The following is a 27,622-nucleotide window of genomic DNA, read 5'->3' on the forward strand; positions in this document are numbered from 1 at the left end:
AGAATTTGGCTCCTCAGGCTTGTTAATGAAACCTTTTCCAAGACTGTTTCCCTACCATGTAGATTCCTCAAACTGTGCAAAAGATTTGGCAATATTTAACAGCTATATTTTATTCTTCATGAAAATAGTAGTTTGTGATGTTTGTGGTCCAGATCTTTGCAAAGAAACACAGAGTTGACCAAAGCAATGTATCAAAAATAAGGCTTAACATCTGCATTTCTCCCTTTGCCTTTAATTTTTTTAATAGGAAGATCCAGTAGTGAAGGATACTCAGCAGTTTTTCAATCACACAGTTACTTTAATGAAACATTTTCTCTCTGATCTCACAAGGTTTGTAGCAAAAAAACTTAAAACTGAGTGATTAATTTCTATTTGGAATAAATACTCAACATTAGGTGCCATGACGAAAAGCCATTGTGGAGAACAAATGGTAATAATTGAGATCTAGGTACTAGGTACATAAATAGCATTCAACTCTATTTAATGGATGCTGGAAAACAACTTTAAAAAAACAATGCTTTTAGATGAGTGCAAATTGCTTTGGAAAGAGCAAGTTATCTGTGCACTGTATACTCATTTCTGTCTAAACAAGGTAATAAAATATATATAGAAACAACAGAGTAAGTCCTCTTAAGCTTAGTGGAAAACCTCATGATTTTCAGGATTAATGCCATTTTTGTTTTCCTCCTCTGTATTAAAAAAAAAAAAAGAAAGAAAGAAAGAAAGAAAAAGAAGTTACAAAGAAATTGCAAAAATCACATCTTAAAAAAAGAGAAGAAATAGCTTATGGACGCATGAACTAAGTGTGTTAAATAGCGTATGCTGCTGAGCAATTTGAAAAAAGTGAATCAACATTCTTTGAACAAAAGCTCAATATAATTCACAATCCACAGCTGTGACTCAAAAGGAGAGTTCTCTATTAAAATGTCAGCCTTGTTATTTATTCCTTTTGCCATTTACTTAATTCTTTGAGGAAACTTTTGTTCATCAATGCTGTTTTTTTCTTTTTTTCTTGGTAGCAGTTGTACTCCAGTGAACAGCTCTATTTGCATGCAGTCCTGAAATTTGGACTCACTTTTGAGAAGTTTATATGTGATCCTGTGCTGGGTTTAGTGTTTGACTCTATGCAGTTTTGTGTGTGTAAATAGGAATGCACAGCAAATAACTAAGTTAAAAATAAATAGCCACGCAAGTTCTTACCACAGTCAGGAAGAGAAAGAAAGCAGAAGACGATAAAATGAGTTTGGAATTTAATTTCCCTCTAAGAGAGTCTTCAGGAACACATACATCTAGGACTTGAACACTTAATATATGACAGGTCTGGAGAGGATCATATATTAAAGGCTGGAGTATTTTCAAATTGACCAGGGAACTGGCAGTGATGCAAGATAAAACCATGAGAGAAAGGTATCAAAAATAGTCTCTTCCTCTTTCCAAGAGAAGCCTCTGATTGTACTGAAAAGCTGTACAGGGATTATTGAATGCTTACTATGGCTACTCAAAGCAGAGGGGGGAGCCGCAGATCATTTTGTCATCTTCTCTGAGAGCCAGAGCAGAGTTGGTGGTCTTATGGTATGTACGGATCTCTCAAGATTCGTGGAGATTAGGGGGACAAATTTGAACTGTTTCCTGCAGTAGCAAATTGCAGTAGAGAAATTCTTAAAATATTATTTATTCTCAAACTTCATTGCAAAGAAATTTCCATAGGCCTGGGCAGTATGAGCTAGTGTACTTGGACATCTTTTGCACCTAAAAAATTGCAAAAGTATGCCTCCTGAGACGAATGAACCCTGTGATCATACTTCTGTTATCTGAATTGGGCAAGAAATATCATGCTCAAAAAACAGTGCATTGTTTCTACAAGCCTGATTGTGAGTGACACCCCTTACATTTCAGATGAGTAGAAAATTGGAAATGTGCTCTTCTATCATGTCTGACTGGCCTCTCAGGACATCTCTATTATCTCTTTGTTCTTCAGGGAGAATGGAGCTGCCCTTTAATATGCCCTCTCCAGTTTTCAGTCACTCTGATGAGCTACTTACTCGATGTTGTTTTATGGTGTGGGTGATCTCTGCTTCAGTCCTTGACTACCCTCACAACTGTCAGCAGATTAATGGGCTGCTCTGTGCAAATAGTGGTTTCATAATCTGTCCTATAACATGTTGCAGGGACACACAACAGCTCTTGTGAGTTGTCACTGCACTGACTCCACTGTAAAATGGACCTGCAGTGGTTGGCATCAGTCTATCCTGGCCTCTGCATATGCCCTTTGCTATACTGCTCCAGGGGCCTTTTTTTCTCCTTTCTTACTCAACACATCCTCTCCTGCTTTGCTATTTTCTTTATCAGAGGTTTCCATCCTCTCTTCTCCATATTCTCCCATCCTGCACCACTGCCTTTTTACCTGCCCCCCAATCAGGTCTGGTGGCACCTTTGAAAAGCCTTTGGTAATTGTCATAGCCTAATCCAGCTGACATTGCAGATATTATCAGCCTGAGCATCACTCCTTGTTTCATCTGTGCATGAAAAGCATCAGAGGTTGGATGCTGGGAGCTCATGACTCCTGGGAAATTTTTAGTTGTTCAGAGCAAGCTTCTTGGAGAGCAGGCAAGAGAGCTCCCTGTTCCTCTGAGTTTTCCACCTCTGACAGCTGACAGCTGGGCTGTATGCTTCCTTTCTGCAGAGAGAGACACTCGTGGGAGACCCCACTTGCCCCTGCTTTAGTCCTGATTTACAACCAAGCTGAAGTCAGTAATCATGTGCATGTGAAAAATGAGACTCAAATGCTTTAAAGTGGATGACTTACACAGAACACAAGCAAAACTGTATTAATCTCCAGTTTCTTAATGGCCACCTGGTGTGCTGAGCTGGTTATCTTTGATTTGTAACTAGAACTCACTGGTGACATGTAAGCTGTGCTCTGTCAGTACTTACTGACAGCATTACAAGGTTACTCTCCATGTGGAATAAACTCTTGGGAACCAAGCATACTTAATGTGTTTGTAGGATTTCAGTAAGAAGGACGTTTAGGACATTGTTTTGCAATTTAGTAGCAATTTATAGTCTGAGCCAGGTACTCACCTGCTTGCATGTGAAAAATAATCTCGCACTTTAACTCCAAGAAATATCCTTGTGCTAATACCTAATACATTTATAATGGATGTATGCTACTGAGGGGGTGGGTTGTTTGTTTGTTTTGTTGGGTTTTTTTTAACAAAAAGGGCTGGTGAGAAGAAACAGACTAACTTTCATCCAAAGGGCATCCAAAAATCTACCCACAGATGAATCTATATTTCATTAGATGAAGTATAAAAGAGGCTGTATCCCTCTTGATTTATGAGCAAAAGTTTTATGAGAAATATGAACTGTATAATGTAGCTGATCCATCATCCAGAATAAGTATTAATAATCCTAGCCAAAATCAAAATTCTCCTGGGCTGCTATCCAGTGATACATGAGATAATTTTCCAGAGGTCCCACAACACTACAACATGGCTAAACTGGCCTTCAGACCAAGTACTACAATAGAATGTGTAATTTCTTGGAAAAGGATCATTAATCTCAATTTTGACCTGAATTAATATACTCCAAGGGTGACAACATGCTGTGGCTTGAGATTTGTGTACAGCAACAGAGAAGAAGAGAAGGACTTAAAAGGACCTGACGAAGGTTTTGTGTTCTTGCATGCAGTAATTAGTCTATTAGATCATGTCACTTGTCTCTAACCCTTTAAGTTATTTAGTCTGCTATGATACAGGAAAACACTTGCTGTTTCCAGATGTGTACGGGATGTAAGGGAAGTCACCCCACTGCTGAGGGCTGGGTTAAGATCCTGTATTCAGGCTGAGACTGTGTGAGACGTACACCTCCTACGTGCAGCAAACAGAGTGTACTTTACCGGTTTTGGGTAGGCCTGTGAGGACAACCACACTTGTGATGGACAGATCTGTGCATCTGGGTCACAGCTGCAGTGATGATTATGGTGTGGGGTGTGTGTGTGTGCGTGCATTTTTTAACCTCCAGTTCCATGGGGACTTTGTTCAGATAACACAGTGCTATAATTTACCTCAGTAGCATTCCTGGTTTCAGTCTTTGTCTCACCCAATGTACAATTTTGCCCAGGGATACACTCATACAAAATACACAGCTGGAGCTGGAGCCCTAGGCATTCCCTCTGCATATGGACTCTGAAATTACTGGGCCACAAGGTAAGACTGACATGCTCTCGCTTTCCAGCATCAGAAACCTCATGTTTCTATAACACAGGTAAAAATGAGGGATGCCATCTTCCTCCTTACTTACTTTCAGCTCTTTACCTAAGGCTCTGTTTTGGAAAGAGAGAAATGCAGGAATGTGCACTGTTTCATGGTGGTACTGTGACCCATTGCTTCTTGCACAAGGGAGAATTTATCCTTATCCTTTACGAAAATGGTAAGGATTCTGTTCTCCAGTTTCTTCTAAAAGACTAAGGCAGTTGTCAACCCTAAAAGTGATCTCTGTGTGGGTTCCTGGTGGGAATCCTCGCTTCATGTAGGTGTCTGTGTCTGAAGGAGACTTCCCATTGGAGTTTCTTCTAGGTGATTTTGTACCGTGCCCCAAAATTTAATGTACTGATTACTGCAAATCCTATTTTGAGGCACTGCATTTTAGCTCTCCCTAGGTATGGTTTTTAGATGCCAAAATCCCTTTCATGAGTTTGGCCCAAGGTGACTGCCTGTAATCTCACATGATGTATGGAAGGAGGAGATGCATTAGTCCCAAAACGTGGTCACTGTTCTAATTCCTGGACTGCAGGCTTCATATTTTCTTCCATTGTATTCTGTGCTTGGCTATTTTTCTTAGCCTTTTACCACTCTTCCTATCACCATAGGGTCCTCCACATCCCCTAGAAAGCCTAGAGGACTGCTGTTCCTTACCAGTGGCTACAGGACTGCAGCTATGCTCAAAGACCAAGACAACGTGGACTTCTTTCAGAGTCAGTCAGTGCTGTGCTGAAGGTGATGTTGCAGACCACGTCAGCCTCATGTAGATATCTCAGAAACCCTACGGCATCCCAAATAGTGCTAGGCATCCAGGTTTGTTGAGCTGCTTTCTCAAACTGGTGTCTACAACCTACTGATGAATGTGATCTCTAAAACTAGATAACATAGGTCTCACCCAACCCAAGATCTTCTGTTTTCTATATGTAGCACCATTCTTTTCTCTTCACATTTTTACAGTTCTCATATTATTAGTGAATTAGTTCTCAGTGCTGTCTATGGCTTTTATTTCTTTTCCTCATGCTTGATTTTCAAACAGGAAAAGGAAAAATATCCTGGAAGAAGAGTGAGAGACATTCCTGAATTTTAGCCCTACCTTCTATACTAGTTTCTCTCGTAGAACTGAGCAGGTCCCTTAGTCTCTATACATGTCAGAGATTGGTAGCAGTATTTGTAAAATGGTGATAACAATGGTTCCGAGGGTTTTGCCAGTAAAAAAATGATTTATGAAAGCTTGTAAAAGCACTTAAAAAAACGTAAGCAGGATCTGACCAGCAAATTACTATTTAATGATGATGTTTGTTGTCCAGCTTTTCAAGAGCAAGGAAACAATGCAGAGTATGCACAGACAGGATACACTAGCAGAACGAGGAAAAGGTGAATTTGTGACTTCTGCGTGGATTCACTGTAAAAACCAGGGAGGACTGAGATGCTTTGAGTCATGAGGGCTCTGTGAGGACCTGGATTTGCTCAGTTCAAAATCTCCCACCACAGCCAGATGGCTCAAATCTAATGAAATAAAAATGCACCATTCTTCCAGCTTCTGATCTCTGTTGCACAGAGGACATGGACGTATCATACCATCTGTTGCATACATTTTAAAAAATCCTTCTGGATCTTTATAACACTGCTTCTTGACAGACTTCCACATTGCATTGTATCTGCTTTTTCATTGCACACTACCTCACAGAACATGGTTTAGTTTTATCATATCTTTATATATAATGAACTTCATCCATTTGCAGCAAGACTATTGGACAATATATATAGCTATATATTTAGCAGAGAAATTATCCATCTACTGTGAAAGCTTTTCTTGTAAATGTAAATGAATATTGCAGGTCTAAATGTCATTGTAGTGTTTGAAAGGAGTTTGCAGAAGATTCTTTCTGTAGTACTTCTGGTTGCATCTGCTGAATCAGCTCCTTGGAGGTAATACTTATATTCTGTTTTGCTTCATCTAAATGTTGAACATATGTGTTCATTTATATTCAAAAAAAATCCCCCTTTAGTACTCTTGAAAAAGGTAAAGCTTGGAGACAACACTAAGGCTCCAAAATACCAAAAAACTTTAAGAAACAAGTAATTTTTCCATATTGTCAAGGGTCATGCCAGATGCTAAAGACATTATTTCTCATACCAAATCTGGGGAGTTAGTATTGTAATTTTTATTATTTATCCAGGTTCCTATATTCACAGAATATGTAGAAAAATTGATTTTTACACATAATACTTCCTTTTTGGAAGAATAAGAGCAAAGGTATGAAAGCAAGGCTCAGCTAGGTATTGTTTGCCCTACTCAGTAACATGGCCTGTTAAAACACAGATGATTCCTGAAACACCTCAAAGTTTCAGAAATTGCCTACTAGATTTCTCCTCATTCCTCTGAATGTCTGCTCTGCTCAGATTATGCCCTGGTAGTTCTTGCCACTGGCTGTGCCCCCCAAGCAGTTGCTATCTTGATCTTAAACTCCAAGCAAAGGAAAACAAAACGAGAGTGGGCAGAGGAAAGGAGGTTGTGGCCTTTATAATGTTTCTCCAAGTATTCTGAACTCTTCATTATCCCATAATATGGTGATTTGTCACTTAGAGAGCTGCCTCCACCTTCACAGCATGCACTTGTAGAGAAAATAGAAGAAAGAATGTTGAAATACAGGAAATATGAAGGTGAGGAGTGCAGAAAAATATGGGTGTCACCTTAAGTGTAAATGGTGATCAGAAAAGCATACACTTGCTATTTTGCAGACACTTTAATTTTGCTATGTTTTTCTTCTTTTCATTAAAATTAAAAAAAAAAAAAAATCAACCCAGCAAAGTCTGGTATCTTACACACAGCATCTAATGTGTATATACATAAGTGGTCTTCATCGGACAGAAATAAAGAAATTTACAATAAAACTATTCACATTCAAACTATTCAGACTGTTCACATTCAGGGCTCCCCTTATAGCAAGAAGTTGATTATAATTTTAGAGTGTGATTCATCTCATTTTAAAATAAGTATCTGTTGTCAATTCCATGAATTGTGTCCTAAAGTTACCCATTTCCCTTTGCTGTCTGTAAGAGGAGACAGGGAGAATTGTTCAGGCACAGACATCTCTGTGTTGCAGACTCAAAAAAATTTGGTTCCTACCAACACAGCTTTTGAAAGGATAAACTCAAACTACCTTCCTAATCAAACTTGAAGCCAGGCTGAGTGACCTGTGTACCAGATGCTTCAAATAGCGTTGGTATTATTTTATACTTCCAGACCCAAGCAGTTTTGCACTACTGATGCTGTGCTGTTAATAATTGTTGTCGACTAGACACTTACACAAGAGGCAGCTCCATTTCAATGCTGGGTAAAGTGATCTCTCTTAATTAGTTTCTTTATAATGCTGCAAAATCTTGTGGGTTCCTTTGGGCCAGGAGTCATTAGATATGTACAAGTTATTATTGTTTCATTACCATTTTTTTCTCATAATTCTCAGTTTTTCCACAGGTTTCTTTATTTCTATATTTGACCTAGTCATTTCTGTGGAGCTTTTTTCAATGCAGCTTCCAGCCTTGACTGTCCCTGCCTATTACCATTCAGAACATGTTAATTAGTGATACAGTACATGGTCAAGACAGATATGTTCTCTCTCAGCAGAGTGGCCAGACCCATTTTTGCACTTCTGCTGCTCTTTGGTGTCTGCTCACTAGCATAATTTTTTAAAAAAGTATTTTAATCCCCTTTCCTTAGGAGAACTTTTCTCATTGTTTGCTCATTTTTTTTTAAGGTGGAATTCCAAGTATCCCATAATAACATGGGAGCAATCAGATCTCATCTGAGCCTGAGATTACATAAACATTACCTAGCAATCAAGTAGAGGAAAAGAAAAGTAGTGACTTTACATGTAAAAGATCTGTTTAAGATATTATTTCACTTGTTACTTCAAGAGTTTGGTGATTTCCCAGTATTTAAACTCGAACAATTCTTCATTTCATCATTTTACTTTGGATTACCAATTGATTATGTTCATTTAGTACATCCAGGAGCACTGATAGACATTAGGGATATTTTTTGATGACTTCTGCTAGGGACATGGCAAGAAAAAGTCTCCCTTTCTGAAAGCTTCCTGCTTTTTTCTTCCAGTGATGAATGAAATTTCACTTCTGCTTTCTGCACTGGGCAGTGCTACCCATGGCTGTGGGCCTCTGTGCCTGTATTCTGGGAGGTGAGTGTTGCCCATTTGGCAGGCTGGCTCCAGTTCACTCCTTCCAGTGTGGGGTGATGTTTCCTTCCCTCCACCAAGGCAGTTTGTGGTGACCACTCTCCCAGCCTGGGCACCTCTGTTAACTGCTTGTACTGGAGGTGGTGTTGAATTGGGACCAATGCCTCCACGCAGAAAAGTTTGAAGACCCTGCATCCCCCTGGAAGGCCAGGATTAAGGAATTTTTCACTACCTTCTGTCCTCAGCCCCTACTTCCTTCCTTACTCTTTCTTTCTACTCATTTTCTGGATATCTGGGGCTCCTTTTCTTCTCCTTTGACTTTGCTATTACTCTTTTCTTTGTTATTTAGGTAGCACTGCCGATGGCTGAAAAGATAGGTGGTAAATGGGGTGTGACAGATAATAGCTGTGTACCCTGAGGGCCTTAAAGTGTAATGGTAATGCATCTATACCCAAAGAAACAGACAGAGATAAAAACAAGATCAGTCACAGACTAGGGAGGAGCGCATTGCAGTCAATATGTTTTTGGAACATGGGCCTCAGAAAGACTTTGCTGAGGCAGTAAGAAACATGAAGAACATTAAGGAAAGGGATACTTCAGACAGATGGAGTATTAAATATGGTTTTCCTCCTTTTCCTTATTTCCCCTTTTCTGCATTAGCAGAAAGTAGGTAGTCAAGAATGGAGAACTCATTGTTGGAGCAGATGATGATGTGAACAGGCACTCCTTCCGGTGAAGTCCCCAAGGCAGGGACAGGCCCATCCAGGGAGAACCCAATGTCTTGTGTGTGATAGCATCACTCTGTAACCCCATTTCTTTGAAGTCTAGATGAGGTTTAAGAATGGGCTGACCACGTGTCACTGGTGGAGAAATACATCTGTTCATTTGCCACTAACAGATTAGTTAATTTCTAATCAGAGTTTGTCAACAATTATAAAAGTAATAGAATCCTGTCAGCAAATGCTATTTGAAAGAAATGAAATTTATTCATGGTCATATACAGTAACTGTGTCAAAATATTTGTGAAAAATTATCAAAACATTAGTTAGATAAAAGTTGTAACAGTTCAGTTTGACTTTAGTATTGCACTCACTTATTTCAGAGACAGCTGAAACAAAATAAACCAAAATATGTAAGAACATTCAAAGCGAAGCATTTTTTTCTTTTGTGACGTAGGATGAAACCAAATGCCAGTGCTTTGAAGTTCCCCCCAGGATAAGAAATCTGAATTTCACTAGCTGAATTATAATACTAATATCCCTTCCTACAAAAGCAGCTTGGCTTCCTCATCTGTGCTGGAAAGTAAAAGAGAGCCAGACTTCCTAGCATGGGATCTGCACATAGAGAAGGAAGAGGGGCCATTAGTGATATCATATACTTTCGCTCTTGCTCTAGGCTACACTTGCCTAGCCCAATATTATGATTAAAACCCATCTTGCCTGTACCTTTAAATACAGCTCCACTTTAGGAATAGCAGGAAGAAAACTGTGTTTGTGTAGGACATGTCTTCCCCAGCCAAATACACAAATGATCAAAACAAAATGTAGCAACTTGTCTTTCATTTAATGATGAATGTTTTCTCTGATATTTGTTCACTTTTCCAGAACTGTCTTAATTAAACTGCTGTAATCTAAGTTTCATATCAAATATAGTAATTTTGTTATTCAGAAGACATGGGAGCACGCATTCTGATGCTTCTAAGTGAGGATGTATACAAAAACTTATTTCATAATTTCTGGAGGCACATAAAAAGAAATAATTGTGTTTAATGCAGAATTAACTCCATCTGAAAATGCTGCTGTTTTGTCTCCAGTTGAAACTAAATCACATAATCACAGTAACATGATTCTATGTTGTTTGGCAGTTACTGGCTAGAAAATGTCAATCCAAATTACAAAGTATATATGTGAAATGAAGTTCATTGCAATGACAGGAAAATTTCTATTTCTTTTTTTAGCTTTATGAGGGTTGTCCAGATCAAGTCTTACATATTAAGTCAGGAATGATGGTAAGGAAAACATCACCATCATTGCTGCGTGACTTAGAAGAAGACATTAATCTCTGGGAACAATAACAGCCTAAAATCCATCTGAGCCTGCCCATGTCAGACTCTTCTTTTTCCTGCTCTGCAGTCCTGTCTCTTGCCTGGATCCAGGAAAAGGCCATAGCACAAGTCTGATTTAAACCACTGTCCTTTGAAATGGAATTCCTGGTGTGTTTATCATTTAGCACTCTTTGCTATGAGGGACCTTGTTTCTCCTCCTGCCATTATGAAGACTCCATGTTTCTCTGTGACAGATGCTATGCTAATGATATCATTGCCATGGGGCACAGTACTTAGGCCTGTCTCATCCTATGGAGTAAAAGTGGCCTGATTTAGCTGCTAGTGCTCAGTCCTTCCTTTCCTATCTTTGACCTTTGGGTCTCCATAGAGGCTGTACCCTCATAAACCACATCTCTGCATAGATACACTTGTCTGCTTGGTGTATCACAGCTCTCTACATCAGCCCCGGCACAAGAGGCAGTGTCGCCTTGGAGTGTGACTCAAATACTGTGGTGGGACTGCTGCCCTTAGAGTCACTGAGCTGACCAAATGCATTCTGTTACTGAGTGCTTTAAAGACTGATTGTGTCTTCATAAAGCCTTGCTTTAATGTACAAAGGATACCTCGACGAGTGTACCGGATCAGATCATCTCATTCTGGGACCTTTGCAAATGAAGTTGTGGTGCAGTGTTGACATGAGATGCTACCTCCTTATAGACAAGCCAGTTGTGAAAAATAATGTGATTTCAATGTGAGTGGCTCGAAATCTCCTTGACACTATTTGAGAGAGCAGGGTGGCTTATGCTGAGGCAACAAGGTGTCTTTGGCACTGCTGTCTCCTTGGTGAAGCAATGTATAGAGGTACGCTTCTGAGTGCAGCAGTAAATATGTTTATCCCACAGTGAGCATTGTCTTTGGACCATGTAGTTGCAGTGGTTGTTTAAGGCTAGTCAAAAAACCCTTGGCCACAACTCATGGGAAACTGCTATACAACTGTTTGTCCAGTGCTACCCCATTTTCCATATTCCTCTAGTCAAACGACCTGATAGGGCTGTCCTTTCTATGGTCTGCTCGCTTTGTTCTCATCAGCCAGGTATCCCCCGGGACAACAGCTTTCAGCAGTACTCCTATTTTGCTTGCAGTGTTCTTTGGTCTCAGCTCCATCATCTGGTTATCTTCTATCCCCTTTCAGTCATCTGAGTCATTGAGCTTGAAAATTGATATGCTTTGATTAGTGATTCCTGCCTCACCCAAAGATAGCTGTGATGGATTTGTATTTGTTTGCCTAAAATGTGTAGCTATTGTGCACTGGTATGTTGATATCAATCTACTTGCAAGAGTTTTTCTTGTGCCCTACAGCTTTACCATATTGGAAATATCATTCTCCATGTTTCTGTCCTTATGGTGAGTGGGTGAACATTTTTTTTGGCGGAATCTAAAATAGCTTCTCCAGGAACAAATCAAGTATGATATATAATCATGCAGTATATATGTACAAGAAAAGCTTTCATCATTATTTTTCCATTTTCTGTTGTGTGATCTATGTTTAATGACTAGTTCATGGTATAAGAGGAACAACTAGCAGTATATCTACCCTGAGGGAAAACTGAAGGAGTTTGCAGAGACTTCTGTTGCCCTTTGCAAGGCAAGTGATATTTTGAGTTCTTCCTGTCTGTGTAAATGAAGCTGTAAAAACTTTCCCATTATTTTTAAAGTGTTCTTTGAGCATAGCATATTTCCCCAGAGAAACTGTGGAGTATGAAGGATCTCCGTCTATCCCATGTGTGAATATTGAAGGTAAAAGATTTGCTCCCAGCCCATAGAAGGAACCAGAGAAGGAAAACAACGCCGTTGTATGTATGGCACTCACCAAGAAGTTTGGAGTGTGTGTGTACAGCTACAGTACAGCATAGCGTCGCTCCTGTCCAAAAAATCAGATAACCATTTTTCCCTTGTGATGCTCTATTAATCTGATCCCTGATCCATACCAGAACTAAACAGCTTGGATTTGGTGCCTCACACTGTCACAAAGCCAATTACAGCTAACGGTTCTTTCTTCTGCAGTCTCCTGTGAACTGCAGACATACTCCAGCAGTGCTTCTAACTTCCACCCTCCTCCGCACTCGAAACAATGGTCCAGCCTCACCATCACCTTCCTCATGGCTAAGCAAGTTTGTATCACTTTGCACTCACAACTCAAAAGAGTGCATGTATGAGAAAAATTGGCTTCCTAGAGTTAATGGGTCAGTGAGTGCCCTTATTTGTGCACTCTCAGTCTATCTGTTACATTTCTTATTAGACCATCTCTGCTGAGACAACCAGAGAAATATGAAGCCCCCTGTAACCTCTGTAATCAAGTTCTTGTGCAGTATCAGTATGGTCCAGCAGATCTCTATGAAGCTTTTAATTTTCACTGCTCTTTTCATCTGCTTTCTGGGTACAGGCTGAGAGAAGAATTTCTCATCTCTCCACAGAGGTAGTCTGGAATTAGACTGTCAATGATGGTCTTGCGTGCGCTCTGGCAATGTAATTTAGCAGGTCATCAGTCTATAATGAAGGCTTAGGTCCCTTCTGGCACTTTCATTTACAATGGCTGAGTGCTTTGCCTCCTTTTTTTACTGCATGATTTTCAGATAATTGTTCCAACTTACACATAATTACATTAGATCTGCTATTTCAATACCATATAGTGCTTGGAGGTTTTTTTTATTTAAAAGCCTGCTGCTGCTATTAAACTTAAAAGAGCATGGATATATGAGACACTTTCACAGCAATAGTAGACTTCCAGTCTAAGTTGCCCTTTTATAGTTGACTCACTCCATAACCTAAAGCACAAAGTGCACAATCATGCACTCACAGCCCTGAAATCCTGCTGCAGTGAGTCAAGACTTAGCAAGAGAGAGTGAAGCAGGAGGGTAAACACTTGACCTTTTCTTTTTTTTCTTAGCTCTTATTACTTATATTCAGGTAACCACACTTCAAGCTGAAGATATGAGTTTGACTGTAGTAACTTTACTAAAAGTAACCACTTTTGGGCTTTAAGGATGTTGCTTTCTCTTTTGAAAGCTCTTCATTTCACAAATGGCTTTGAATTGTGCTCTGCTCATGGATCTTTATGGCACAAAGATAATGCTTTTAAAGCACTGGAACAATGCTTTTCTTCTCTTGAACTTGCAGGTGCTTCTGACTCTTCTATTGCTCCAGTCTTATTTCAAGCACCACACTATTAATTTGCAAAAATAGTTTTTTCCTTGAGCTGAGATTGTTGCTTGTTTTTTGTAAATTATTTACAGTTCTATCTACTTCTATTTTTTTAAAGGTGCATTTCCATAAACAGATATTTTTCTCCAAGTGCAGTTCCACTCTTTGGGTTTCTTTGTGTGTCACTGGCCACCAGAACAAGCCAGAAAGCCAACAAGCTGAGCAGGGTCCTGGTGAGTTTTAACATTCAGCACTCTGTGAATTGCTTATCAAGGACTGAGGTCTCAGCCTGTGTGAGATTAGGTATTAAATGATATTAAAAAAAAATCAGAATGAGCTATAGATGAAATAGAGAAGTACTTTATAACTTGTCTGTTGGAGGAAGAAGGATTACAAGTGATGGTTCTTTTGTATGGGCATGAATTAAATGAGTAATTTTAGATAGGGCTGATAGCGGTGCAGATTAATAATATTTTCTGATATGTCTCATGCCTAGGCCCCATTTTCAGTTGTTTCTTATGTTGCCAGCATTTCACCATCTAAAGTGAAACTCTGCCTGTCATGTCTACTCAGTGAAATTCTGAAGAAGTTTTGTTTCTCCTTTTGATTGGCGTACAATTTGTGTTGAGAATATGCCATTTATTCTTCTGATGAAGTCTTCAAGTTGTTGAAAAACAAGCTTGTATGTGCTCAAGAGGCACTTGCTACAGTTTGATTTTCTCTGTCTTGCTGTTTTCAAGTGTAGCTCCTTAGAGTCTTTAAGGCAGTCTCTGTGCCATCAGTGCTTTTAAATGGACTATAAATTATGCATAAAGTGATTGAGTACCTCTATCATACTGTAGATGGGACCAGAGCTTTGGTCTTGAATGCTCCTTCTGAACCACTGAAGCAATGTTAGCCAAACCTTCCCACCCTATGCATCATGTGAGACTAAAGGATGGAGCAGCAATATCATCTTACTCCCAAAGATTCAAAGAGCTTAGTTCCTATTGCAAATCTATGAGCTGTTCTAACAAATATGGACCTTTAGAGTCACTTTGATGCCTTTCTGATGATCAGAGTAGCTGTGTGGAAGAAGTAGTAAGGCATATGGCCAATTTCTATTTTTCTAAGTAGTGTCAGGAAAAGGATCTATTGCAGGAGCTGTACTGGCAAAATCATTCAAAAGTTTATGCAAGAGGTTTTAGGATTGCTGTCTCCCACTGCAACAGAGTTAAACTATATGAAAAGCACTGTGATCTATCCTAATAAAGAGAAAAAACTGCAACATATCTATTAATTTTCCTTCAAATATGTCAAAACTTAATTTGAAATCCTCTACTTCCACAAAATTAGCAAAATTTATATATCTCATTTTCACCCTCTATCTCTAACTAGTACTCACACTGTGACCACCACTACATTTCCCTCAGTAGAATTCATGACATTTCATGCATTTGCAGCCAGATGAATCTCCACAGTACAAGGGAGCAATTTGTTTCAAAATCTCTTAAGAAGCATGTTACAGAAATTGCTCATGGGATGCGAGATCTTCGCATGAGATAGAGAAGGAAGCCCTCAGTGTTTAAGGGCTTGGAGGATAATGCAGTCTGTCCAAATTAGACTCTTTGTCTGATATTGAAATAGCCTTCGTGTGTGACAGGAGAGACTTAGTCATCTTCCTTTAAAATAAATTCATTGCCGGCCACTTGCTGTTCTAGCTGTCATGAACTGTCCTCTATTTTGGTTCAAAAACACCCCCAAACCAACAAAACAAAATATATCTGGTTTTAGGCTGTCGGAGCTTAAAAATTAATGATCCAGATGAATAACCTCTTGGTTTTTCACTGCCATGGAAGCAACATTAGTCACTTCCTGGTGCCAGATGTTATTGTTAGCCACACATTTTTTACCATGCTCATCATTTTAGAGGACTTCAAGGCTCCTCTACAGAACACTAGAACTGTAGCACACAGTGACAATTCACCTAAAACAATTTTCTGTGGTACTTAGCTCATATTTGAATAGAACTCGATCTCAGAGTAGTGCAGAGGAGGCAGAAGTTTCAGTGCCAGAATCCCAGGACTTCAATGAAGGAGATAGGGAGACCTGATCCTGCTGTGGCCAACCTAAGGCATCCTACCTAGGTGCTGCTTATATTTTTCATGTCTGAGTTTGTCTACTGAGTCTTTAAATATTAAGAATGGTAACATAATGTTAGAACATTAAATAGTTCTGTGTTAGTCAGACAAAGCCAGCTATGGTGCTGCCAGAGAGAAGCAAATATCACTTCTAAGTATAAAGCAGATGAAAATGAAAAGGACTTAACGTGACGTCATGTAAGAATCAACTACTAGCTCATGAAGCACACAGTAAGTATCCTTTGTGTCCCTTCACACAAATAACCCTGATATTCTACTATTAAGAGAAAAGAGTTAATCTGATAATTAGAGAAGATTTAAATAATTGAATGTAGTTTGGAAGTAGTAAAAAATAGCATCTATGCTGCACTCCAGAGTTGGGTCTGTGCATGTCACAACTTACAGGGAAGGGCAAGAAGCGAGCGTACTCCTTATTTGCAGTTGGTCAGGCACAGCAAATGGTCTTTCAATAACTCCAAGAGTTGGCAAGCTCCTTCAACCATTGGACTACTTATGGTGCTGCTATGAGCATGTGCTGACACTTTCCTGGTTCTCTGACACAAAATTATTTTTAAACAGACGGTAAAGCAAAAGGCAAAGCAAGAAGATGCAGAAAGAAAATCAGACACAGTGGAAAGAAGTAAAGTCTAGTATCCAGGTGCTCTTCCGTATGTAGGTGAAGCTGATGGCTGTGGCTACATGTCTGAGGAGGAGGGCCCCAGGAGAGCAGCCCATGGTCTAGCAGCCATGAGGATAGTATTGGTTCAGTCCCTTTATGCTTTATCTTGATTTTCTCTTCTTTGAGCTATTTTTAAGGCTCTCAGAAGAGGAGTGGGATGACAATAGACGACTCCTTCATTGTCTAGTTCTAGTTTCTGCCACAGCTGTTTTGGTTCATTCTTTTTAAAATTACTTCTCTTGTTTACCAGACGTGATTTCAGCACATTTCTCTGTGCTGTGTTTGGGACAATTTGTCTTTAACCTGATCTTCCCTCAGAACAGCTGGAGCAGCTGCGGCAGAGCTCAGCAGCAGCTGGCTGCTGGACTATTCACCGGCAAGATTTTGAAGCTACAGAGGTTTTGTTATCAGTATTCCATCTAGCAAACAAGAAGGCAAGTTGGGCTATCTCTGCAGGGTGGTTTTTGGAGGGTGGTACATCTAGATACACTCTGAGGGTAAAAGTCTAAAGCAACAGTGGTCCTTGCAGCCAAATTCTTTGAGGCTAGTGACAGTCACAGGCACTGCAGGCAGTAACATAAGATGTTTTCTGCAGGGTTGAGCTCTTATTTTTTCATTATTGAAGACACTGCTAGCAGTGGAAGGGGGTATTTTATCAAGTCCAAGCTCTTCCCCTTCAGCCCACACATTTTGACAAGCTCGATGCATAGGCAAAGAGGGAAATGGACTCTGGTACTAAGAAAGACATTAAGATAGATAGAGATCAACACCACATAATTATCAGCAGATCCAGCCCAATAGCCAGCATCCTGCACTGCATCAAAGCAATACCATGGAGTCCAATACTGGAACATTATTGTTACCTGAATATTACACATTTGAAGTTAGGTTGTTTTCTGTTTACTCTTTTATTATTTCCTGTATTGCTTCTTTTACTAAGGAGACAACAGGAAGATGTCCAGTTGGCCCTACTTTTCATCAGTTTTCATAAGCAATATAGCACTTCTGACAGTGGCAGGAGGAAGGAAGATCCCTCCAGAGCCTCAGAGCCAATTGGTCTTGCTGCAGCCATAATGTAACAACTGGTCTAGCTCTGTCTTAGTTTTCATTAGATTTTGTGCCCCTGCTTTGACTGTAAAACCATTACTCTATAACCTTCCTTCTGAAGGCAAGAGACCTTCTTCCCATTTCCATATCAAATGTATGTGCATTCAGTCATTTTAATGTATTGCTTAACCTTCTTTCTCCTTTATGTATATAACCAATGCTTTTATATATATGTATGAATACAGATCTTTTCTCCATCATGTCTGGGTTTAACATTCTTCTTATTCTTCTTTCTGAAAGGATACACAAATCAAGTTGGTTTTCTTTTCCCCCACGAGACAGATTACCTATTGGTTTGGCCACCTGAACAGTGTTGCTCTGCACCTGTTTAAATCTCCACTCAAATCTTCCAATATTGTTCATAATTTTATCCATTTTTCCAGCCTTTTGTACAATACTCCTACCATCTTTTTATGTCCTTCTCCATTAAAAAGTAGCAAACAGCAGAAATATTTGCAGTTACTCACTGTATATGTCTTTTCAGCAGCAGATGACTAAATTAATTTCCCTCATTTCTAATAATGCTCTGCCTTCAGTGAAGAACTTGCAGAGCTACTTTCATATGTTCTTCCACTTAATATAAATTCATCTTCTTAGTCTTTGAGATTTTATTTTTAATGATCAAATTTTCTAAAATGGTTTCAGTAGTTACAAGATCAATAAGAATAGCATACAGTCCATTGGTTTTCTTGGCTATTTGGTGGAGAAATCCACCACCCATCCCATCTTGAAGTAATTTACCCTACTCATTACACTTATTCTGCATTCTTTATGTAGGATATTGAAGTGTCCCTTAATGATGTGATTATTAGCAAAACTCTCCTAATAACATTGCTTAAATACCAAAAATAACCAGACCTCATAATGAAATTATATAGTGGTTTCTCAACCCAGTAAAAACTTTTTCCTTTTTTTCCCAGTGAGATTGAGATAGATACTGTTGTGCTCATGCCATTGTTTCTACCTTTACACTTTCATGCTCAGTTCCTTTTTCGATGCACCCCACTGCCTTTAGCTTCATCTCTGACTTTCTGCAGACTGCTTTTTCTCAATACATCTGCTCTAAATGTGGCTGCTATTTTACCACATGCTGTTATTCCATATACTGTCTGATTTCACATCCTGTTCCAATAGTTTGACCTTGCCCAGTCTGTTTGCCAGGCCTCCTGCATTAGTGCACAATGGGGAAGCAGTTTCTTACCAGTCACAGTCAGTAATCCTTCAGAGACAGAAACAGTCCCCTAGAAACTCGATCAGAAATCTGACTTTTATTTCCATCATTGTGAGTTTTCTCCCTCATGTTCCATCAGCTGTTGCCATACTTTTGTTACCTCATATTTGGTTATCTCCAGAGAACCAAAACCCTGCCCTGTTTCCCCCTTCAGTATTTTTCTGGTCTAAAGTCCTTTCTATGAGGCATGCCAACTGCGTTTTTGAGAAATTCAGGATTTCATACGGCAGCCTGCATCCTCTTTCCATGACTGCCTTCCTGCAGCTAGTTTCTCCCAGATTTTTTCAGATCTGCTTTTCTCAATCTTTGTTTTGCAACAAAACCATGAAACCTGGTAGACTGAACTTGAAGGTGACCCACTTTGCAGGTAATGCAAGAACAGTTTGGATTTCAGTATGGAAGCATTAACAAAAAATGATGAGACTGTTTTAAACACCATGTGATAAACTAGCAAAATCCCTTTTGTGCAACAACCACATCAGTGGAAGTTAATTTCTTCAGAAATGTCTTTTATCCAGATTATTTATTTTAGACCCCAACCTACCAACATTCAATGCAAATTTAGCTTCCTTTTGTACTATTGAAAATTGTTGCTTATAAAATGACAGTAATTTATATCAAGGGTATGTCATCACTGAAGAATGAGCACACACAAAATTCTGGTTGTACTGCTTTGTTCCCTTCAGTGCTGCATATGCCCATGTCTTAGAATGAATTACTGCCTCTGATCACAAGCTGTGCCAATCCAAGATTAAACTGGTGTTGTGGGAAAACCTGTTTGGAAGTGCCATTATTTTTCTGGTTTAATAAACTAAGACAACAACTGGAAGGGATACACTATCATGGCAGTGAATGAAAGTCATTGCAGGAAGAAAGGAGCTGATGGCATTTTGCATTGAGGCACAGGCATGTTATGTTGTGGAAATGCAGGCAGTGAAGACAATCAGTAAAATCCCCAGAGCTGGTCAGTTGTTATTTTGAACCCACAATGGCAGTACCACACAGTAAAATGAGAATAATCATCAGTAATTCAACAGAAACTGTATCAAACAGACACACAACTGACTTGTGAAGTGCTGAGCTGCTTTCTTTGGTCATTCTGAACATATTTTTGGTATTTTATTTATTTCCCATAGCTAGGTTTCTCTTTTGGGAGTCCTTTTGTTGTTGCCTGCTTAGAAACTCCAGAGTTTCTGATTTCTGAGGTCTTCCCAAGTGATGAGTCTTACTGAACTCTTACCAAAAGCTTAGTGCAGACATGGCCAGGTCCAGGCACGCAGTTCCTGTTCAAATGTGGCACAAAGATGGCAGCAACAAAACACAGCAATGGAAAGGAATTGGTCTTTAAATGATACAATGATCTAGGCAACTTTCAATACCAAATGGAGGAATTAAGTAGGCAATAAAACAAGGCCCTTCTATGAATCTGTAGCACAGGGTGGCGGAAGTTGCAGTTTTTGAGTTTATTTGCAAAGTAGACATCTGTGAGTCCAGGTCAAATCCAAAGACAATCCTGAATCCTCAGCAGAGGAGACAATCTTTGAGCAAGAGACCAGACCAACCCTGCAGCAAAGACCCACTCTAAACTAAATCAACAGTTCCCACAGAGAGAGTGGGGAGCGGAAGTGAACAGCAGAGGACATGAAGGTAAGTTTGCAAGACTTGGAACTTGAATTATGAACAAAAAAGTCTAAGATAACTTTCTTAAGCTAGCACTCCTGCAGAATACTAAAGTGACACATTGACATTTTGTCACCTGTTTTAGGCACACTGTAGCTGGGTGAGGTGCTATTTATGTGCATCAGTAACATGTCTTGTTTGGGGAGCTGGAGAGGTGTGCACTGGACTGACGCCAGAAAAGGAGAGGGATATGTGTGTTGCTTGCCCTTTTCTCACTTGCTCAACTCACCAAACACAGCTGAACTGGAACAGGGTGCACATAGACTCTTAAAGCTGTTTCGTCCTACAGTTCCTCAGGAGAATGCGAGTTGACCATCCCTGAGATTCAGGCCAGTGTCCCTGTGGAGGACTTGCATTCAGCTTTCTGGAAGAATAAATTGTTTAAATACTGCTCAGGTTACGGTGAGCAAATAATCCAAGTGGCTGACACTGATGAGGTAGTATTGAGACTGGTTGGAAACTAAAGAGCTTCAGACAAGCTACTTCAGTTTTCAGTGCACCCTATTGCACCAGGAGGATGTAGTTGGGTCATCTTGAACTAGATGTGATATGGGAAAAGCGATGGTTTATTCTCTGCCGGTGATAGACTCAGGATACCATGGTACTTCTTTGTTTCCCATACTTACTAGATTGCATTACCTTATTTTTTTTTCCTGCCATGAAAGGAGGTATTTCTTTATTTAAGTAGGAAAAAGTTTTATGCTTGATATAAAAATATCTATTTCTGGGTGTTTCTTCATGAGTGGAAATACCTTCACTGGGTGTAATTCTCATTCAGTAACTTCAAATGTCTAAAATTTAGTTATCAGAGTTTGAACCGGTCTCACAGACATGCCTTGTCTCTGATGCAAGGAGGGGGCACAGCTGGATGTGGTTTACTGTTCCACTGGAGATACTGGTCTTCTGATAAGACTGAGACAGACAGTTCTTTTCTGGGGATTGGTGGGATCCATATCCAGTAGAAACATATTAACCTCCCTAAAATCTATGTTCTTCTTTCTTAATAGCAGTATTTAGTAGTAGTATTTTTCTAGGGGAGTAGCTATGGACCTTGTACAAGCTTCCTACAACACATACAAACATGTTACAGCAACATATGTAATCAGTTTCCATAGGATCTATTTTTTGGGGTTTTTTTTGGAGTTTTTTTAGTATATAAAATAATGTTTTAATCTATTACAGCATACTTGTGAGTTTGTACCTCACTAGGGTAGACTTTGGGGGGGATTTCAGTGCTTACTCCCCTAGATTACAGAGACAGATGTGTGGTAACTCCGGTCAACCATGAAAAAGGGTGTTTAGGAGAAAATTGCGAGGTGAAGGGGATTTTTTTTGTTCCAGTGTATAACAACTTGATGTTCTTACCTTCTTAATTACTCTGATAATGAATAAAGTGTACTAGTTTTGTTTTGTGCAATATTATTCTCTTAAAACTCCATTTGCTTTATATGTGTGTGTACATGTACACATGTACATACATTGTCTATTAAAAAATTCCATAAAAATCATCACTAGCTAAGAGGCATTACAGCTACTACCATGGTGACTGCTCTCCATCTGTGAAGGGAGCCAAGGGTGACCAGCTCATAATTAAATATAATTTTTAAGTAATCATGATGTAACAGAAGAAATTACTCTTTAAATTTCCCTAATTTAAAACCAATCAGTTTAGCTTTATTTCTTTTGAATCAGTGAAGTAACTTTTCTATATTTATTCCTATATTGGAGCATGCAGCGGTGGGCATGGGAGTCTTTTATTATCCATGTCTACTCTGATGTCCTCTTTATCATGAGAGTTTCTACAGTTAAACCTCGTGCATGTCTTTTTGGGATGGCTATCCTTTCCTTGCCATGATAGGACTGAAGTGACCTGTTTCTTCAGATTGTTAGTTCAATCTTCTGGACTTTTATCCTTAAATCCTCATTCCCTTTACTTATGGAAAGTAAGTATTCCCTTAACGTGTCATTACGTTTCTTTTTCAACTAGTTTAAGGAGTGAAGGGAGCTTTATTTACAGCTCTTGCTTCACCATTAAGTGGGGAGATTTCCATGCATCTTAGAGTCTATCACTCTATATTTCAACAGTCACAGTATGTTGGATGGAAACAAGCTGCTACCTGGACTTGTGAAGGGGAAAAAACTAGGACAAATATATGCCTAAGCTAAGTGAGAGTACATAAACAGCATCCTAGACTCATTAATTATGTGCACCTTTAAAAGGTTGTGATACATGTAGTTACCTTGAGTCTTCCTAAGCACCTAGACTTGAATCTCAGTTTATAGCAAGTATTAGTTGATGGAACTCAAGCTTTTTTCCAGCAGGCCAGGAGCAGCCTGGTGCCTTGCTGCAAAGCACTCCTATGAATCCCGTCCTCAGTCTTTGTACTGGCAGCATAATTTAATAATTTCATGCCCTTTCAGTGACTCAGATACAGTCCCTGAGTTTGACAATCTCTACAGAGATTTTCTGTTCGCACCATGGTTCCAGCAAAGAGAAGCAGCACATAAGGGGCTTTAGTGTAGCAAGACCTGGTTTAAGAGGAGTGAACTCCTGATTACTGCCATGGCTGATGTGTTTGAATTTTTTAACGGACCTGTTTCTCAGAAGTGGAACAGAACATATACTTGCATAATTAGGGAATAAAATTACCTGGGATTCATTCACAGTTACTTGTGAGTAATAATATCTAATCAGACATTGCTCCGGGGACATGTCTGCACTGGTACTTCCAATTACGATGTCATCACAAAGTATGCACACACATTTCTGAAAAACTCAGTTCTGTAGTAAACAGAGTTGGTGTTGCTTGCTGGCACTGCACGCAAAGCTCTTCTGAAAAAAGCTAATTGCATTGTGCTTTGAATATATGAACTGATGAGGTTCAATAGTGAAGGTGCTTAAGCTAGTCGCTTTACTAATATTAGTATTTTCTATTAACAACATTGTTTAAAGCTGTTAGTGCAATGCAGTCCTGTTTTTCACAATATTTGCTTAACTGCAATTTGGTTTCAGTGAGACTTAATCAGATATTTAAATGTAAATTGTTCCAAGAGTGTGGGACCTCACAGTGAACAAAATGAATATGCAAGAACATTTCAGGGCATTCAAATCAACCTGAAGCAAAGCTCTGGGAAGGTGTGTCTTTGCTGGAGCAATACAAGACTTTCTTGCAAGGAAGGATTTTAATTACCATCCCATGCTCAGTGTTTTGAGAGGTTGCAGGCATCTATCTTGTGTGTGGTTATTTTCTGTGGAATTCAGCAGTTCTTCTCTATATTCACACCCCTGGAAATCACAGGGACCTTTGTTTTCTTCAAGCTGAGCCAGGTAGGCAGACCTCAAAGTGAAGAAAGCAGAACCCTTATGAATCAATGCTTTGTGTGAAAACATGCTTTGGACAATTTTTTTCTCCACAAAAGGAGTTATCATAACTAATCTAGAAACCATTCTAGAGAGTTGAGGGATAATGCTAGTCTCCCTCAATGTTTGCAGAACAAATTGATGAGCAGGCAAATGAGGAAGATGAACTGAAGTCTAGTACTCTGTGGAAAGACTGGGTAGTTTCCAATTCAGTTTTTAAATCATTCAAGGTAAAAAGATGTCTGATCAAAAGATTGTTCTGGCCTCATAGCAGCATCCTGAAGCTCAGACATATGTGTGATATGGTCTTTGTCTCTTTTTCTGTAGTTCACTGATTTTGTACTCTTACAGGAAGATCTCTATTTGGGTTTGAACTCCCTGAGCATTTGTCTTCCTGAATATTTGATCATGGTACTAGACTAAAAAAATATCCTAATTGATGCTTGTCTGTCCCTGCAATGCTATTAGCTCAGTGCAGCGTGCAGGGGTTCATGTGCTAGTAGAGTTGCAATATAAGAGGCATTTGAACATTTAGCTTTCTGCATTTCATAAGCCTATGGCTTTCCTTGTTACATGTAGAAGCTGTCATGCTGGATCAGAGCTGTGGTGATTCATTGGCTTAATGCTACTGGCACCAGAAGTAACATTCGCATAAGCATTTCAATTAAAAATCAGAAGAGATATAAGATACACACTTTTAACAGGGAGGGTGATTTGTTACTGGGAATGAACTAGCCTTGGAAGCAGCAAATTTTCCATTGTGTTTGCAAATTAGAACTGGAGGACTATCTGGAAGATATGCTGTAGCCAAAATAGCATTTGAAGTTATTGACTTCAGTGCAAGGATAGCTAGGTGAAATCAGATGACGTATTCTAGAAGAATGGGCTAGATGAAGAGAGTTTTTTCACTTCATTTGTCCTACATATGGAAGAACAAAGTCCCTAGGAGCAGAAAAGACTAGCTTTCTTAGTAGGACAAGGGCCACCTCTGACTTCTCCTCCTCCTCCAGTCACCAGAAGCTGAGAAGGTTTCATGCTGCTGGCTTGATGCTTGCCTTTGACAGAGACCATTGGCACAGCACTGATTCAGTGCTGAAAGTATGCATTTTTACTGAGCAGTTGGGTTTAGAAAATATAAGGCCTTCCTCAAAATCAGCATATCTTTTGCGTGGGAGAAAAACACGTGTGGCGAAGTGTATGCATGAGGAGTAACACAGCTAGGAATCTCAAATTCATATTTTCTGATTTCTAGAAACTGTATCAGGAACATTGTTCCACAAAATGTAATCAACTGGGGTTTGGTTTTATGTCTTTGAAATGTTCAGCAAATTGTGTCATACCTTAGTACGTGATTGTGTGTTGGGGCTACAAGTAGCACCTCTTTGTGTCCGAATTTTTTATTCATGCAGGACAGAGACCAGTAGGTGTTTTTGTTTACCATCTCTTTTATAAGACCATTGTGATCCCCTGTTGTTTTCGACCCTAGAAAGTGTCATATTTCGTTTGTGACAGTAAAATAAATACATATGTTAATCAGGGCATAGATTAGACCTCATTGAAATGCTGAGGGACGATATCTGCAAGGTGATGTTCCTTCATGCATTTTTTTTTCTGGGATGGTATAGACACTTTCATTTGGATATCATTTCTCTTTTGTGTTTCCTGGTCTTGCCTCTAATTTATCCTTCAAGATTTACACTCCTGGACAGCCACCAGTACACATCAAACTGCAATGAGAAATCCCACAGCTCTCCGTGTGCTCCAGAATTCATGTCTCTCATAATTGGCAGATTAATGGGAACCAAAGAAAAGATCAGGTGTTTGCAGCAGCTTGAAGCATGAACAGTTGTAAAAGCAATAGCTCTTGTCTCAATTATTTATAGGTTTTAGCCAAAGTGGTAACAGTTAGCTGCCAAAAGCTTGCTAAATCATCCTATAGAAGTACACTACCAATAGCATTATGTTTCTCAAAGTTACTGAGTATTGCCCCACTAGGATTCAGAGTGGCTGTAGGCTGTAAAGGATGTAAAAGATAGCTTTGGCTGAAAGCAGCATGCTATGTCATCTAACTTTACCATGCCAAACCCTAGGAGCAAAATCCAGCATTGTGTGTTCACTGGTTATGTGCTGCACATGAAGAGGCTGACAGCATGGCTGTATTCCATTGTTTCATGGCTCAGACAATGCTGGTGGGTTCTTTTCAAGACAATGGTAAGACATTGCTGCTGGGGATGATTCACTCCAAGCAACCTTTTCCAAATGCATAAGGTATGAAATATAACCCTTCCAGGTATCTCTAATAGCTTTACCCCCACAACACTACCTTTGTGTCCCACTCCATGACCTGCTACACACACTTGCTGTAGCAAGACCACTCAACTTGGCTGCATTTTCAATTTTTCTACTAGCTGTCGAAGTGCTCACAAAGAATAATTTTGTCTGTCACAGGAGTGAGATATTAAGACCCGCTGAGTGCTGGCTGGTTGCGATCATTCTGCTCTACAGAGGGCTACATGTAGCAAGGATCCTCCTCTGGTCCTTCTTAACTAGTTTTATAGACACAGACTAAGATGTGTCAGGAGGAGTCAATATAGCAACATATTTGGCAGAAGTTCCCTCATTGCAGAATAGGATAGAGTTAGAGAACACCTTGGGAAATGCTCAGACAGTAACTGGCCTGTAATTGTACACTTTTCCAGAGCTCGGACATCTGACCTAAAGTTTCAAGGAAATGCTTCTACCAAATTGGTGGCCACAGGTCTGATTGATCTAATGGTATCCTTCTTTAGAAGATGATGTGATGCTCAGGCTCCTCCCTCAAGATGATGAGACAAACTGGTGCTGCTTCTTTTGACTAACATGGTGAGGTATCAAGCTACTAGACTACAGCTGAAGTCCCAGGTTCAATTCCTAGTGTGGCCCTTCAGGATTCAAAGAGACTCCTGGGAAGTGAAAGAATGTTCTCTACCTCTCCTCCTGAAGCTATGCCACCGTGCAGCAAAGACATGCTTGATGCTTAGAGCTTTTCCTTATACCAGTTCTAAGCTGAGGTGTTTATTAACAGGACGGGGGAGACTCCTGTACTGTATGCCACACAAAGTCTGAAAGAAAACTGGAAAGCTGGGACCATGAGCTTCAATCTGCAGGTGAGCCATTGCAGTCTGGTACAGCCTGTGCTGTGCACACGTGAACTCCTTCTTTCAGTCTCACTAAAGGACAGTATGAGAGCGCGCACTGCGCCTTCTTCATTACACTGTAACTTTGTATTCAAGTGATAATCTTCTACAAGATACAGCTTTGAACCACCTCAGGTTTTCAAGGCTGGCCTGGAGCTCTAATGCTAAATGATGCACAAATAACAGGTATGAATTGCCCAAACCGCTACCATTGCCTTCTGGCTTTTGATAGAGGGAAAGCAGCAGCTAATACCTTTCATATGAAACCTGATGCTGTTTGTTGGATTTTGGGAGTGCCAGTCCTGTGGGACAAGTTCCATGTGAGCGTTTGTTGATGTGGCTCAGTTGCTGGGCTGTGCAGGCCTGGGCTCACTTAAACATGAACTAAAGCTGTAGGTGCTATGAAATTGATTAAAAATAAGACAGAGTTGGAAGTCAATCTGGCAGACTTCATCTTCTTCTAAGTACTTTAAGCACAGCGGTCTTCTTGTGTCCTGACCCTAAGCAGCCACTTGTCTGCATTGATTTTCTGCAGTGTTTGACCCATGGGCTTACCTTCTGTTGGGTT

Source organism: Corapipo altera, unplaced genomic scaffold (genome assembly GCF_003945725.1).
Source record: "Corapipo altera isolate COAL_440 unplaced genomic scaffold, ASM394572v1 0, whole genome shotgun sequence".
In the NCBI taxonomy this organism is placed as follows: Eukaryota; Metazoa; Chordata; class Aves; order Passeriformes; family Pipridae; genus Corapipo; species Corapipo altera.